The 15,775-nt window shown below is 40.3% G+C and overlaps 1 long non-coding RNA gene and 1 pseudogene across 1 annotated transcript; both read right to left on the minus strand.

Moving 5' to 3' along the window:
- Nucleotides 1-279: 279 nt before the first annotated feature.
- LOC122114168 lies at nucleotides 280-1,727 on the minus strand (annotated as a pseudogene).
- A 928-nt stretch (nucleotides 1,728-2,655) lies between these two features.
- On the minus strand, nucleotides 2,656-14,631 carry LOC122114158. Its single transcript, XR_006148535.1, has 3 exons — nucleotides 14,417-14,631; nucleotides 5,477-5,483; nucleotides 2,656-2,666 (listed from the first exon to the last, which is right to left on the minus strand). It is a non-coding gene; the product is annotated as an uncharacterized LOC122114158 (long non-coding RNA).
- Nucleotides 14,632-15,775: the final 1,144 nt, after the last annotated feature.

Here is a 15,775-nt window from a genome sequence, read left to right on the forward strand (position 1 = left end):
AATTCATATTTAATAATCTAATATGTATTTTATACATGGAAATGTTTCTGGAGGGAAAAGGGTTGGATAGAGAAGCACAGAGTAGAAAGATAAAAGAGTGACATTATTCAAGATGCATTGTATTTATAAACTGACATGTTTAATGGTAACACTTTTTTTGCACAACTACAGAGAGATAATAAAAGTACAACTGAAAATAAGAAATGTGTATGGAGTTCTAAATTTCTTCTTTTCATGGGCACAGAACCTGGCACTTATTACAGGGTGAATTAGGGATGTTCATTCGGTCCAGCGGTGGCTGAAGTGCAAAGGTAGTACAGGCGCATGGCATCCTCAGCCCGGGCACTGTGTGACTGGAAAAACACTGCCTCCTTGTGGCCACACTTCTGGCATGGGTGGTCTTCAGCCTAAGGCAAAGTGGGGTCCTGGGACAGGTCAGCAATGATCTGGGTCAGCTAGTGCACTTCGTGCTTGATTTAGTTGACGTTAGATGTAGCTGCTGTCTGCTGCCTGCTGGTAGTCACAGTTCCGGCATACACACAGCAGGACGCGGTTCTCCTTGTCTTCCTGTGGGTACAGCATGTTGTTAAATTCCTGGCAGAAGCGAATGCCTACAGAGCCCGGCTTGTAGTACCCTCGGGTTCCATAGTTACACACTGACTGCCCAGCCTCCCCAGCTTCCCCAGCTTGCGCAGACTAAAGCTTTAAATTTCTTCACTCTCCTCTCTGCCCTTCTGTTTCTTTGAAGGTTATATTTGAACAAGATTGAATCTTTTAAGGTTTCTAATCGAGATTAGAAGTGATCTCATCAGTGTTGGGAAATGTACTTCCAGAAGAGACTGTGATGAGAGGAGTTCACAGCTGATGACCCAGTGAAGTCGTGGTCCAACTCACAGAATATATACAGAAAGGCACTTTGCATAGCAAGAGTTTCAGTCAAACTCAGTCAATGCAAAATGAAGTATTTATAGCATATATAAGGAACACTTCTCCAACAAAACTCCTTCTTGACACATAGGAAGCAACACAACTAAATATAGATGCAGTATTATTTTCTTTTCTACTCAGAATTTGTCCAGAAATCAGAATCAGCAGCAGAATCCCTGAGAGCATGCCACAAATTCAAAATGACAAAATCACCTCAGATCAACTGAATATATGCCAGCAAGTTAACAATGATCCATGTCACATTTAGGAATTTGTATTCAGATGAGTATAACAATACTACAGATACGATTTTTACTCCTCAACACATTTAAAAGCATTTTCATTTAAACCATAGTTCTCAGAATTTCTTTGTTTCTCTATCTCTGTCTCTGTCTGTCTCTGTCTCTGTGTCTCTCTCTTGTACATACAGATAAATGCGCGCACACACACACACACACACACACACACACACACACACACACACAAACACACACACACACACATAGCCCTGTACCAGTCCTTTATTATAACAGAGGAATTGACCTAAGCTCTGAATGAAGAAGAGTTTTGTACTCATTCAAGGCCAGTTCTGTCTGTGTCACAATAATATTCATAAATAGAAAACCAGATGCAAGTTGAGATGGACAAGCACATGGCTGTCTTCACTTTATAACAAGTGAATATTATGTGACTCATTTCATGAGAACAGTTTTAATACTCTCAAGGAATGGACAGCCAATGGTCTAATAATTTTCCATAAGGCACCTCTTCGCAGGGCTAAATTGGGTACGTTGTGGCATCAGCACAAGCCTTCTTCTCTATTTGCTCATAATTGCCAGGTGATGTTCTGCCTTACAAGTCCAGAATCTTTGGAGACAGGAACTAGAGACTGAAATCTCTGAGACAAATAAGCAAAAACCAGTTGTTTTGGATTGGGACTGAAGACCTTTAGAGATTGTATGTTAGCAACAATGAGATATGCAAGTCATTATGTTGAAAAACGAACTTAACAACTTTGGTAGGGAGTGGAGGGAGGATGGGGGGGGAGGGGAGGAGTATGGGAAGGGATGGGAAGGGGAAAGAATGAGGAGGCAACAATGCTTGATAAGAAATGTACTCATTTTCTTGCCCATGTAATTGTAACTCCTTTGTATGGTATTCTTACAATAAAAAATAAATTAAATAAAATAAATTTAAAAAGATTGTATGTTAGTTTAAAATAAGCACAATTATATATATATGTGTATATATATACACACACTCATCATGTGTATATGTATATAATTATATACAAGTATTTACACTAGGGCATTTCAAGTCAACACGTCAGTATGTGAGTGCAGTACATCTTCATCAATTTCACATTTCCATTACTCTAAAGAGAAAATTTTAAAGAATTATTAGATTAATTTGCTATAGAAATATAGTGTGGAAGAATGACAGGATATTAGTGGATACAAAAATTGTTACATTGAACATATATTCACACTTTCATGTATAAACATTTCTATCATTTTCCTTTTCCATTATAAAGACCATCAGGATAATACCTGTAAAAGAAAATTTTGTTCTCCCTGTCAATTCTTTATCCTAAATCTTAATAGGAAGTTCCTAGGAATCAGAGTTTCTAACACTTATAGCAAACATCCCTGAACAGATGGGAACTATGGTATCAGATGCATCTTCAGGTAGCTCAACTCTGTGCACTGATTGGTCAACTCCCTTGAGGATTAGTGCTGCTGGTGGTGACACTGTCTTTTTCTGGACTAGCTGAATTAGGTTCAGGGGAGATCAGCCTCAAATCTATTTCTTTCCTAGAGACTGTGTTGGACATAAACTTACCTATCACTGGGTCTCTGATGCTGATTTAGGGTGATAGGTGCATATGTCTCTTCAAAACCATACTTTCACAGTGGGGTCCTTCTTCCCAGTGCTGCAAGCATCATGGATTTTTATTGATTATTGCCAAGGATGTCACTTTTCTCAGAAGAGCAGGCCTTACCCTCCCCTAGGTTCTTCTCACACTTTTGCCCCAGCTGGCTATTTGCATATTGCTCCCTAAGGACAGCCTCCCATTCTAAGTCTGAAATAAAGGCTCAGCTCTGAACTTGCCTTGACCTGTCAAGACTCCTCATTTCACTCCTAAAAATGAAGTCCTTCTCTCAGGTCCTGTGGCTGTAAATGCTCTGGATCCCTCGTAAGAGCAAAGGGAAATGAGGAGCAAGAGTGGTTGGAAGGTATGCTCTCAGGGGCCAGTGGTGATCTATGCAAGTGTTAGATGTTCAGTTCTTGTTATCTATGATGGGGCAAGTGAGATTTAGGTCTGGGAAATAGAGAAATATTTCAGAAGGATCTAAAACTTATGCCTTGGTGAAGATTCTCCTTGACTTCTGAATACTCATTTATATTTAAAAATACCTTTATTTCTAATATGAATTATTTTATATTGTAAGCCAAACTATGAAATATGAACAATAGGTAATATATCAAAATGCAAATAAAAAGCATGCTTTTCTATGTTTGTACATAACCTTGCACTTCTGTCTTATTCTAATTTCAGGATCGAGTGGAGATGTTGTGCTGACCCAGACTCCACTTTCCCTGCCTGGCACCCTGGGAGAGCCGGCCTCCATCTCCTGCAGGTCTAGTCAGAGCCTCTTGCATAGCAATGGAAACACCTGTTTGGATCGGTTCCTGCATAAACCAGGCCAGTCTCTACAACTCCTGATCTATCAAGTCTTCAGCCTAATTTCTGAGTTTCTGGATAGATTTGGCCAGGGTGGGGTGGTGGGGGGTTGTTCCAGCAAAGATTTTACATGAAAACAGGGTGGAGGCAGAAGATGTTGGAGTTTATTGCTGCTTTCAACATACACATGTCCTACCACTGTGATACAGCCCTGAACTAAAAACTCCCTTCTGGCTATGTGAGCTGCCCTAAATCTTGCCCTTACCTCTTCCTATATAATTTTGAATTCGTGTTTGCCATGAGTTGAGTAGCCTCTACTAGATGGTCCAACATCATGATATTCTGCCTCTCCATAGGCCAAGGAAGCTAAGGATGGTGAACTGAAATCTCTGACACAATCAGCCCAAATGAATACTGTCTTTCTTCCCTTAGGTTGTTCCTGTCAGGTACTTGGGTTCAGACACACAAATATTAGGAACTCATCTATATATTCTGACTAACAATCTCTACTTTAATTAGGTAACAAGGATCCATACAAAGCTTCAGAAACTAGGCTTTAGCACATGCTTATTTTGGCTAAGAAGATCTTAACTTGGAAAAAATTATTTAGATATGCACAACTACTTATCAATACCATGATCTCAAGCCTCAAAATAATAATGGTTTTAGAAAGGTGAGGATATATCAAGACTAAACAATTACTAAACATTTTACCTATAATCCCCAAAGGTCACAGAAGGAAATAAGTGGATTGAAGTTGAGGCTATATTGGCAAATCATTATTACAACGCTCTCTGAATGAAATCTGAGCATTGTGCTACCATCTTATACTTATGGCGACAAGGGAGTTACAGAAAGATGGAACATGGTCTTACCTCTATCTGATAGACAAAACTAAAACAGAAAAAGCTAGGTGTATGGCTCATGGAGTGTGGGTGGTTGGGGAGCGAAGGGATAGTGGGACAACAACAAGGGAATGGGTAACAATGATCAACAAGTAATGTACTCATCACCTTACTCATATAACTGTAACCCCTCTGTATAGCATCTTTAAAATAAAATGAAATAAAAATAAAATAAAAAAGAATTGCTTAGCAAGCTCAAGACACTGCCATCTAATCTTTGGACTACAAACCCTCTAAAAATGTGCTCCTGTGTTGGGTATTTTGTGACCTTGTTCTCTAGATGTTGCTTATGAACTCTAGAAGTAACTCTTTGGCCACTGAGGAAGATCTAACAAAATCCATGTCAGAGGCAAACAGAGTGACCTGCAACACAAGAGCTCCAGTTGGATCAACAGTCATTAAGAGTGTGAATAGTCTTGAGTGGGTGGCTCATGCTTGTAAATCTTAACTACTCAGAAGGCTGACATCTGAGGATGTCAGCAGGAAAGTCCATGAGACTCTTATCTCCAATTATAACTGGAAAACCAGAAGTGGACATGTGGCTCAAAGTGGAGAGTGCCAGCCCTGAATTAAAGCTCCATGAGTGACCAGAAAAAAGTATGAATTGCTGATGAATATAAGTACTTGGGTTGTGTGCCAAAAAGTTTCTAGTGGTTCATTGCACATTATTTTCGTTAAAAACCAATTGCTTCACAATAGATGTTTACAAAACAATCGGAAACAGGAGAAATAAAAAAATCTACAAAATATACGAATAAATAGAATACATTTTAGTTCATTTATGGAAACATCCAAGGAATAGTCAGTACTATTACCCATATTACAGAAATATATAAAATAATAGTAATGTATGTTAATATATAATTGGAGCAATAAAATATGACTTCATACGTGCGATAAAGACATCAAATATCATTAAGTTCACAGTTAAAAATGAGTGGCATATGTCCCTATGGACCAGATGTCTTAAAACATCCATAAAGATTTGTTTGTTGCTGCAAACATACATATATGTGTGTATATTTATAAATATAAAGATAAAGATGCGTCATGTGTAGATATACACACACACAATCACACATACACTAACACAAATTATGAGGCTTACTTTGTCCAGAGCCTGTGCTAAAGACAGAAATGTAAGAATACAGAGCATGGAGACTTTTGAAGAAACTTATATATTGCTAATCTATATATTGCTAAATAATCTTATTTCTACACTTACCATTGTCATGAAAAGTTCAAGAAAACACAATTACTTTGAATGACTTTTTGTAGTAGCTCTTCTGCATTGACAAATGGGTAGGATAGCTTGCAGATTAAGAAAGTGTATTTCTGAACCTGTCTGTGAGAAACTCTCTGAAGAGAATTGACTGAGAGAGGAAGATCCACCTCATAGTCCACAGCTCCTTTCAATAGGATTCAGTCTCTTGCACAATAAAAGAGTGAGGAGGAGAAAGTAGTACATTCACTCTGCTTCTTGGGTGACATGATGTGAGCTCCACTGTACTCTGCCCACATGGCAGAGTAAAATTTTTAATCTAAGATTGAAATAAAGAATTCTTCCCTTTAAGTTGCTTTTATTAAGGTCTTGTCACAGCCATTAAAAGCTAAGTACACATCTTTATAAAATGTTCTAACTGGGGCTGGGAAGGTGGCTCAGTGGTAGAGCGCTTGCCTTGCATGCCTAAGGCCCTGGGTTCGATTCCTCAGCACCATATAAGCAAAAAGGAAAAAGCCAGAAGTGGCGCTGTGGCTCAAGTGGTAGAGCACAAGCCTTGAGCTGAAGAGCTGAGGGACAGCGCCTATGCCCAGAGTTCAGGCCCCACGACTGGACCCCCCCAAAAAATGTTCTAACTAACTTTGACCAATGATATAAGATGGATGCTGTACTGAGAGCATTTGGCATCACCATCTCTGGGTTGAGAGGGATGGCTATTATTGTAGTGGAAACTTTGGCAATTTGTTAGATAACAATATGGTGAGGTACATTTTTTTAAAGAGGGTGTGTAAGTGTGGGAAAATAAGTTTCTAAGTAGAGGGTGTAGAATAACATACCCAACTCATCTATTTAGCCTCAGGAGGATGAAATATGGATGTGAATAAGGCAGGAGAGCTGCAGGCCAGGAGGTGGGTTCAGAACACTGGTATCTGGGTGCCATATTCTTGGAGTAAGAAGAGAGTGGTAGCTCTTCTCTGCAGGAGGCAAGTGAGTATAGAGCAAGGTTTCCCCCTACAGGCTCCATGTACAACTCCACCCTTAAAACTGAGTTTCTAGACCCTTTGCCTTAAACTTTTCAATAGTTTGTGAACAAACCCACATCCCATGATAAGTGCATTGACGCTGAGTGCACTTAATATCTGTAACTAAGAACAGTGATGAATTCACACAGAGAGTAACAGGCTCCTTTTCTTCTAAGTATAATACTTTCCCAGCACACTGGCTTCTGGAAGTCAATACTAGTAACCTTGTCAGTCATCGGGACTAAATGACCAATAGACATAAAAGAAATGCAAATCAAAACAACATTGAGATTCCCCTCACCCCAGTAAGAATGGTTATCAACAAAAACTCTAATAACAACAGATGCTTTAGGAGATGTGGACAGAATGGAACCCTACAGCACTGTTGGTGGGAGTGTAAACTTGTTCAACCACTTTGGAAAGTAGTTTGGAGGTTCCTCAAAAGACTCCACATAGAGCTACTCTATGACCCAGAAGTCTCACTTTTGGGCATTTACCCAAATGAGCACAAACCAGACCAAACTAAAACTACCAGCACAACTATGTTTATTGCAGCACTATTTACCATAGCTAAGATATGGAACCAACCCAGATGCCCCTCAGTAGATGAATGGGTCAAGAAAATGTGGTATATTTACACAATGGAATTCTATGCCTCCATCAGAAAGAATGACATTGCCCATTTTTTAGGAAATGGAAAGACTTGGAAAAATATATTAATATATATTAATATATATAATATAATATAAAATATCTTAAGTGAAGTAAGCCAGGCCGCAAAACATAGGTCCAATGGTTTCCTTTATTTGCAATAACTAGTATATGTCTGAGACAAGCAGAAACGGTCAGATAAGTTGATGTTAGGCAAAATGGACCCCAAGATAAGGACTCAAATGTTTTTTTCTTTCTTGCTATTGTTTCTAACATATGTATGAGAAATTTCTTCCTTGCTTTGTAAGGTCCCTCTCCCATGGTATTATCCCTGTGCTCACTGTATTTGATGTTGGTATATTTTGTGGAGGGGAAGGGAAAAAACAAATTGTTTAAGTAGGGATACAGGTGGACCCACTGCAAAAATGAGATGTATAAGATATTATGTCGAAAAACAAAGTTTACAACTTTGGTGCAGGGTGGGGTGAGGGGTGGCGATGGGGGTGGTGGAGGAGATGGGAAGAGATGTTAAGGGAAACAAAGCAGGAGGTAACAATGCTTGATAAGAAATGTACTCATTAACTTGACCATGTAATTGTAACTCCTCTGTATGGTATTTTCACAATTAAAAAAAAAAAAAAGAAACAACTACCGCAGGGGGAACCACTGGTTCTCCCCATCTGCACTATGTCATGCATGAATAGTGATAGATTTTCCTTTACCACTTAAGCCCTCCACATGCCATGGGACCTATGTTTCTTTGTGCCTGGATTACTTAATTTAATATAATTTTTTCAAGCCTTTCAATTTCCTCACAAATGGGGCAATGTCATTCTTTCTGATGGAGGCATAGAATTTTATTGTATACATGTCCCACATTTTCTTGATCCATTCATCTATTGAGAGGCATTGGGATTGGTTCCATATCCTAACTATGGTAAATAATGCTGTGATAAACATGGTTGTTCTGGTAGCTTTGGTATGACCTTGTTTGTGATTGTTTGGGTAAATGCTCAAAAGTGGGATTGCTGAGTCATAGGGGAACTCTATGTGGAGTCTTTTGAGGAAACTCCATACTGCTTTCCAAAGTGGTTGAACAAGTTTACACTCCCAAAACAATGAAGTAGGGTTCCCTTCTGTCCACATCCCCTCCAGCATTTGTTGTTACTAGATTTCTTGATTATAGCTATTCTAACTGGGGTATGGTGGAATCTCAGCATTCTCTTCAATGAAATTGAAAGCAAAAATTCACTATCACACTCTTTTTATGAAACCAATATAACCCTCATCCAAAACCAGGCTGTGACTCATCAAAGAAAGAGAAAGATAGACCCATTTTTTTTCTGAATATGGTCGCAAAACTTCTCAACAAAATCTTGGCCAGCTGACTTCAACAACTCATAAAAAAATCATATACCTTGATCAAACTGGATTCCTTTTAGGGATGCAATGCTGGTTCAAAATATGCAAATTAATTAATAAAATTAAACAAGAGCAAGGATAAGAACCACACAATTATCTCAATAGATGCAGAGAAAGAACTTGACAAGATCCAATACCCCTTTATGATGAAAGCTCTGGAAAAACTAGGAATCTACGGAACATCCCTCAATACAATAAAGGCTGTATATGGCAAACCACCCAGCATTATACTAAATGGCCATTTAGGTCATACCAAGTCCATTTTCTCTAAATTCAGGAATGAGACAATGATGTCCATTCTCTCCAGTCCTCTTGAACCGAGTATTAGAATGCCTAGATCATGGGCCTCAAGCAAGAAAGCTCAGGGATCGTGCCCAGGTCCTGCAGCTGTTCCCAGCTCCTGAGGATTTGCATGTGCTCCCACACAAGCAACTGCCTGAACCCTTCTTCATGTTCTGCTCACACCCTGTGCATCAATCAATCCCAGTCAGCACACAGGATTAGTAAGGTCCCCTGTTAAGCTCAGGGGATCCTGCTGCTTTGACCCAAAGATAAAGAAGGCCAAGACTAAGAATTTATTGAGCCCAGGGTTAATAGAGATGCCTCACTCCTCATGGAAACTCCCAGAACATAATTGATTCTGTTGATATTTGGTGTCTGTTTTCAATATTAGGGGCCAGATGTGACATCCCCATTTCCCAGTGTCCATCCTCTCTGTGTGCATCTGTAGGAGACAGTCTCCATCACTTGCAGATCCAATCAGTGATTAGTGATGATTCACAGTGGCATCACCAGAAACAAGGCAATGCTCCTAAACTCTTGATTTATTAGTCATCCAATTTACAGTCTGGGGTGACATCCAGATTCAGTGGCAATGGATGGGGAAGAGAGTCTACTTTCACTATCAGCAGGCTGCATTCTGAAGATACTGCAACTTACTACTGAGTAATAAATAGTTCAGGAAGGTGGCTCAGTGGTAGAGCGCTTGCCTTGTATGCTCAAGGCCCTGGGTTCGATTCCTCAGCACCACATAAGCAAAAAGAAAAAAAAGCCAGAAGTGGCACTGTGGCTCAAGTGGTAGAGCACTAGCCTTGAGCTGAAGAGCTGAGGGACAGTGCCCAGGACCAGAGTTCAGGCCCCATGACCGGACCAAAAAAAAAAAAAATTGTTCAATACCCACGGTGATGCAAGACCAAATATAAACTTCCCTGGGGATGGAGGGAGCAAATTTGAGAGTCTGGCCTGACCCAGGTACTACTTCTGGTGCCTCTGCCTGCTGACAGTGCATCTCAGCCACAGCCAGGCTCTGAAGGTCACTGGGGGATTTGGTAGAGGGGCTCATTGACAACCTTCTCAATCTTGTCTGTCTTCCATCAGCCTCAGGAGAACCAACCAGATAATGCTTCTGGTGTCTTATAGAAAACACAGATCTTTACTTCTGAGCCTCTGAAATATGGTATCCAGGTGGATATAATTTGCAGTTTGTCACACAAGAGGTCTTTGCCCACCTTGTGCTCCCTTTACACTGCTGCATCCACCTGATAATTTGCATAGTGCTCCCTAAGGAGGACTTTCCCTTTTGAGTCTGAGATGAAGGCTCAGCTTGTCCTTGTCTTGTCCTATCAGGACTCTTAAAAGAGAATTCTTTTAGTAAGCTCCTGGGCTGCTAATGCTCTGGCTCACTGGTAAGGACAGAGGGAGATGAACAATGAAATCATGTAAATTGCAAGGAAATGAAGGAACTAGATCCTCATATTGAGTGACATAGGTCAGGATGCAAAAGCAAATTACTGTTTGGTCCTACTTACTTGTGGAACCCAGACTTAAATGGTGGTAGTCATGATGGTGGTGATGATGATGATGACATTGATGATGATAATAATAATAATATAACATGAATGCTAAAACGGAAAATATATGAAGGGAGACAGGTAAGGGTGAAAGAAAGGGAAAAAAGCTCACTAAGTGTAGAAGGTGAATTGGTATATAAATAAATAGATATACATATATATATACCCACATGAGCATTTGAGTTATGAAGTTCCTTTACACAGTATGAAGAATGGTAGGAGTGGGAGAGGAAGAGTATAGCAATAGAAAGGAGGTGGTGATTTTTTCAAAATAAGCTGCATTTAGGTAGAGTTCTCATCACAAACTAACATTGTGTTGTTAATATATGACAATTATAATTTATCCAAAAATAAAATAAGTAAAATGCCATGATTATGCAAATAAAACTACTGGGAATCTGCACAATTATTAAGAAAGAATGGTAAAACTCCAAATGAAAATTTTGTCATGGCACACATGGAATGTAGGACCATGTTTACAGAGGGGATTGTGTCTCTCCACCTCCACTTTGTAAACTGTTATCAAACCTGACAAGGATGACCCACAGTTTCTTCTAGTGAAGTCATTAAGGGCAGGTCAGAAAGGTGAGGGAAGGAGGGTGGACCCTGCAGATATGCAGCCCTGAAGGGAACATGTGCACACACCCTGTCCAGCTGTGGGAGGTGAGAGGGGGCTGCAGTGTCAGTCCTGTCCCCAGCAGTTCCCAAGAGTCCTCTGCAGTGATCAGGCCACTGATTGTCCTTAAAGACACAGATGGTGTCCTGAGCTTCATGATGTTAGGCTAGAAATATAACTGCTCATTGTTCCTAGCATTCTTTTTCAGTGTCAGAATTTAAAATGCTGAGTTAGACACTTAGAATTATATCAATTAATGTTTTAGTTTAATAGGTAATTTAGTACGTATAAACAATAGATATTTAAATTCTACATTCATTTGTGAAGTGCTCCTCTCTGTTCTGAGAGGAATAGACTTTTTCTTTGGACCCAGGACTCACTCAGGTCCATGGTCCAGACCATTAACACCTTTCTTTCCTGTATGCTCTTTCTTCTTTCTGGAAGACCCACAGAAATGTTTTCTTATGTCCTGCTTGGTCACCACCTCTTTCCTTGGTTTTCAGCCTAATCTCTCAGCCAGGTGGCTACATTCCTCATATCTCAGGGCAGTGTAATCCTACCTGCAGCTTTGATATGAGCCTAGTATTCCAACTCTTCCATGTATTTCAGTACCTGAAGTCTGTGCAGATTTCAAATTCACAAGTCCCATGCCACATGTCCACACATGGTGAAGGCAGCCCTGGAGTGTGGATCTGGAGAATGTAATGTGTTATTCCTAGAGCCTGGCTGATTCTAACCACACTGAAATAGATACTCTTGGGGTCTCTCTTCCTCATCATATTATTATGGCCCCTTGAATTTACCAGATGGCCTTCACAACTATAGCAGCCAGCTGCATTCTCCTTGTTTTATTTAGTACCAGCTTTGTCCTACAGTGCATGTTAGAGACACCAAATCCTCCCAGCAAGGGCAGTAGGAGCTATTCATGGGACCATGTGATAAGATTAGAAGTGAAATTAAAGATCAGTGAAGGAGGTGGGCAGATCTTTTAGGGAAGCTTATAAATCATCATCAAAATAGGGGAAAAGAGCATTGTAGAAGAATTATGTGAGCATGTGGTGCAGAGAACATTAATGTTTTAGAAGATGGAGGTCATCAAATCAAGACTCAGATGGAGTTCTGTTAGCAAACAGTACTGAAGAAAACACTTATTGAGTAATGAGTTACTCATGGTCTATTGGCTTTAAAGAGTAGTGTTATCTTTACACATCATCTATGTATTCTTCCAGTGGTATGTACCATGTGATCAGCCTGTTCATCTAACTCTGGTATGACAATTTACACAATGGGATGAAGTATGTCCACATGATAAGCTCTATGCGGGGACCTTCTTCATTTCACTTTGGCTTCACTGTCTGTGATTCCTCAGGTTAAAGATGTTCTTTACTAACTGGGTAGCACCAGTTTCTCAACCCCACCCTTTACTACATTGCAATTTACCATTTCTGTAACTATATGAATCACATCTCCTAAATACAACTTGTGAAATCTGCTTTATTGGTGGTCATGCCTATGATACTAGCTACAGAGGAGGCTGAGATATTATGATTAGGGTTGGAAGTCACCTTGGACCTAAAAGACTAGGAATCTCTGTCATCAGTTAAACACCAAAAGGTTGGAAGTGAAGCTGTGACTCATTAGGCACACTACCAGCCTTGAGCACAAAGCTCAGGGACTAAGCCAAGCTCCAGGCCTAGTACAGAAAATACTGCTTGCCTTAGGACCTAAAAGACATGTAACTTGAAGGACTATGCAGCTTAAGGAGCATAATGAAGTTTAAGTAGAGTTGAGTCTGCGGCCTAGAGAAAAACTCAGCTTCTGAGAATGAAGAGTTTCCATTAACAGATGAAACAAATGTCCTCTAAAAGTTCAGAAATATCTGGCACATACATGCGTAATACCCACAAATCTAGATATGATTCCAGGTATTTTCCTAAAACTAAAGAAGAAATTCCTGAGGTGAACTGCTCTAGAGGGAGGAGATATGGAAGAACATTCAGAAGGGAAGCAATCCAGTCATTTATATGAGTTCACAGGACACCAATGAATGCACCAACGGATTGTCCATAGACCTCTGATCGAGACACTTTATTGCACATATTATATTTTTCAGTGCGTCCTTCCATTAAATACTTTGAATACTGTTCATTTCTCTCTTTCTATCAATGCATCTATCTGTCTTTCTACCTACACATGTATTATTACTTTTATAACACACATATCTGTGTACTAAAGTTCACTATTAAACCATATAACAAGGTTCAGGCAAACAACTTGAATACTCTTAAGAATTCTGTGTCACAAACTCCACTGATACCAGAGTTAGGGGCATTCTAAAATTAATTTCTCTTGAAAATGTTTGTCTTTGAGTGACTGATTTTAGTGAAACAAAAACGAACGAAGTCATGGATAAGTTGAAAATGTTAAAAATTATATTTGGGCTTGGGAATTGAGCTCAGTGGAAGAGTGCTTACCTGGAAAGTTCAAGGCTCTCAGTTCAGTCCTCAGATCTGGAAAAAAATCTATTCTTATCACAGGCCAACAGAATCATAATATTTTCTTGTCTCTAGAAACACATTATCTACAAGCACATTGGACATCTGGGTTCCTCAGGACTGTGCTTTGTCACTGAGATCTGCCAGCTGAAGCTCTGACTTGCACTGCCCAAACCATGTTGATTTGCATGTGCCCAGAGCACAGCCCACTACACTGGGAACTTCTTCATAGGCTGCTCACACTCTGTGCAGGAGAAGTTCCAGTCAGCACACAGCATGGACACGAGGGCCCCTGCTCAGCTCCTGGGGCTCCTGCTGCTCTGGATTGCAAGTAAGGAAAAATGAAACTGGGGATTATTCATCCAGTGTTCAGCTGAGCTGCCTGCTGTTCATGGAAGTACTTGGACAGCAGAATTAATTAAACTGCTAATGGCTTTTATGTTTCCAATGTCAGGTGCCAGATATGACATCCAGTTGACCCAGACACCATCCCTGTCATCATCTCAGGGAGACAGAGTCACCATCACTTGCCGAGCCAGTCAGGGCATTAGCAGTAATTTACATTGGTACCAGCAGAGAGCAGGGAAAGCTCCAAAGCTCCTGCTCAGTTATGCAACTACTTTGCAATCTGGGTTCCCACCAAGGTTCAGTGGCAGTGGATCTGGGACAGAGTTCACTCTCGCCATCAGCAGCCTGCAAACTGAAGATGTGGCAACTTATTTCTGTCAACAGAATTATAATTTTCCTTCTACAGTGATACAAGCCATGACAAAAACCTCCCAGAGAAGCAGAAGTGAGAGGCTGGGCTGCCCCAGCTGCTCCTCCTGGGGCCTCTACCTGCACAACTGCCTCTACTCTACACAACTTCTCAGATGCAGCCAAACTTTAAGGTCACTGGAGAGAGAGAGAGGTCATGGAGGCATTTGCACACCCTAACTCTCTGTCCTCCTGCTCATCCCAAGCAGCACACACCTCACAACGACTCTTCTGACTTTAAAAATCTCTGATCTATACTCATGTTTCACTTAAATTGTGCTAACAATTTGCAGCCACCCAAAAGAAAGAGCCATTTTAGGTATATCAAACCAAGTTTTTAAAAGCAAGGCAATAGAGCTTTAGAAAAGATTTTGTTTTTAGATTATAAAAAATTCATCAAGTCTTGAAACATAAAGCAGATTTCTTGATTAAAATGGAAAATTTCCAGTTCATTGAGAGATACATCCATGAGTTACCATATATATGCATATATACACAGATATGTATGTGAATACATATATACATATATATATGAATTTTTATATAATATCCAGTAGCAAAACATAAATAGCAAATTTACCTAATCCCTGTTACAGCCATGGTCTGATTTGTAACATATTTCATTCAGCTGCCAATGGCTCTGAGGATACCGAGCAGAGCATATCTTCTGAGACCCCACTCAGCTGAGCCTACAGCCCACAAAGCTCTCCCCTTGCAGGCCTGTGTTGGTCAGTCGTGGGGCTTGTACTCTGCACCTGAGCTCTGACCCTCAGCTCTTCAGCTCAAGGCGAGTGCTCTCCCACTTGAGCTACAATGCCACTTCCAGTTTTCTAGTGGTTTTTATTGGAGATTAGAATCTCCCAGACTTTCCTTCCCAGGCTGGCTGTGGACTGTGAGTCTCAGATCTCACCTCCTGAGTATCTAGGATTTTAGGCTTGAGTCACCGGCACCCGGGTAAGAAGCAGTTTTCACTGTATTTGATGATGGTATATTTTGTGGAGTGGAAGGGAAAAAACATTTTGTTTAAATAGGGATACAGGTTGATCCATTGCAACAATGTACAAGATGCTTTGTGGAAAAATAAACTTTACAATTTAGGCAGGCGTGGGGCGGGGAGTGTTAGGAGATGGGGGAGTACAGTTGTAGAGATGGGAAGGAAGGGATAGTAGGGGAAAAACAACGGAGGAGGCAACAATGCTTGATAAGAAATGAACTCATCCTCT

This window comes from Dipodomys spectabilis, unplaced genomic scaffold (assembly GCF_019054845.1).
Source record: "Dipodomys spectabilis isolate Male_0828 unplaced genomic scaffold, ASM1905484v1 ptg000106l, whole genome shotgun sequence".
Lineage (NCBI taxonomy): Eukaryota > Metazoa > Chordata > Mammalia > Rodentia > Heteromyidae > Dipodomys > Dipodomys spectabilis.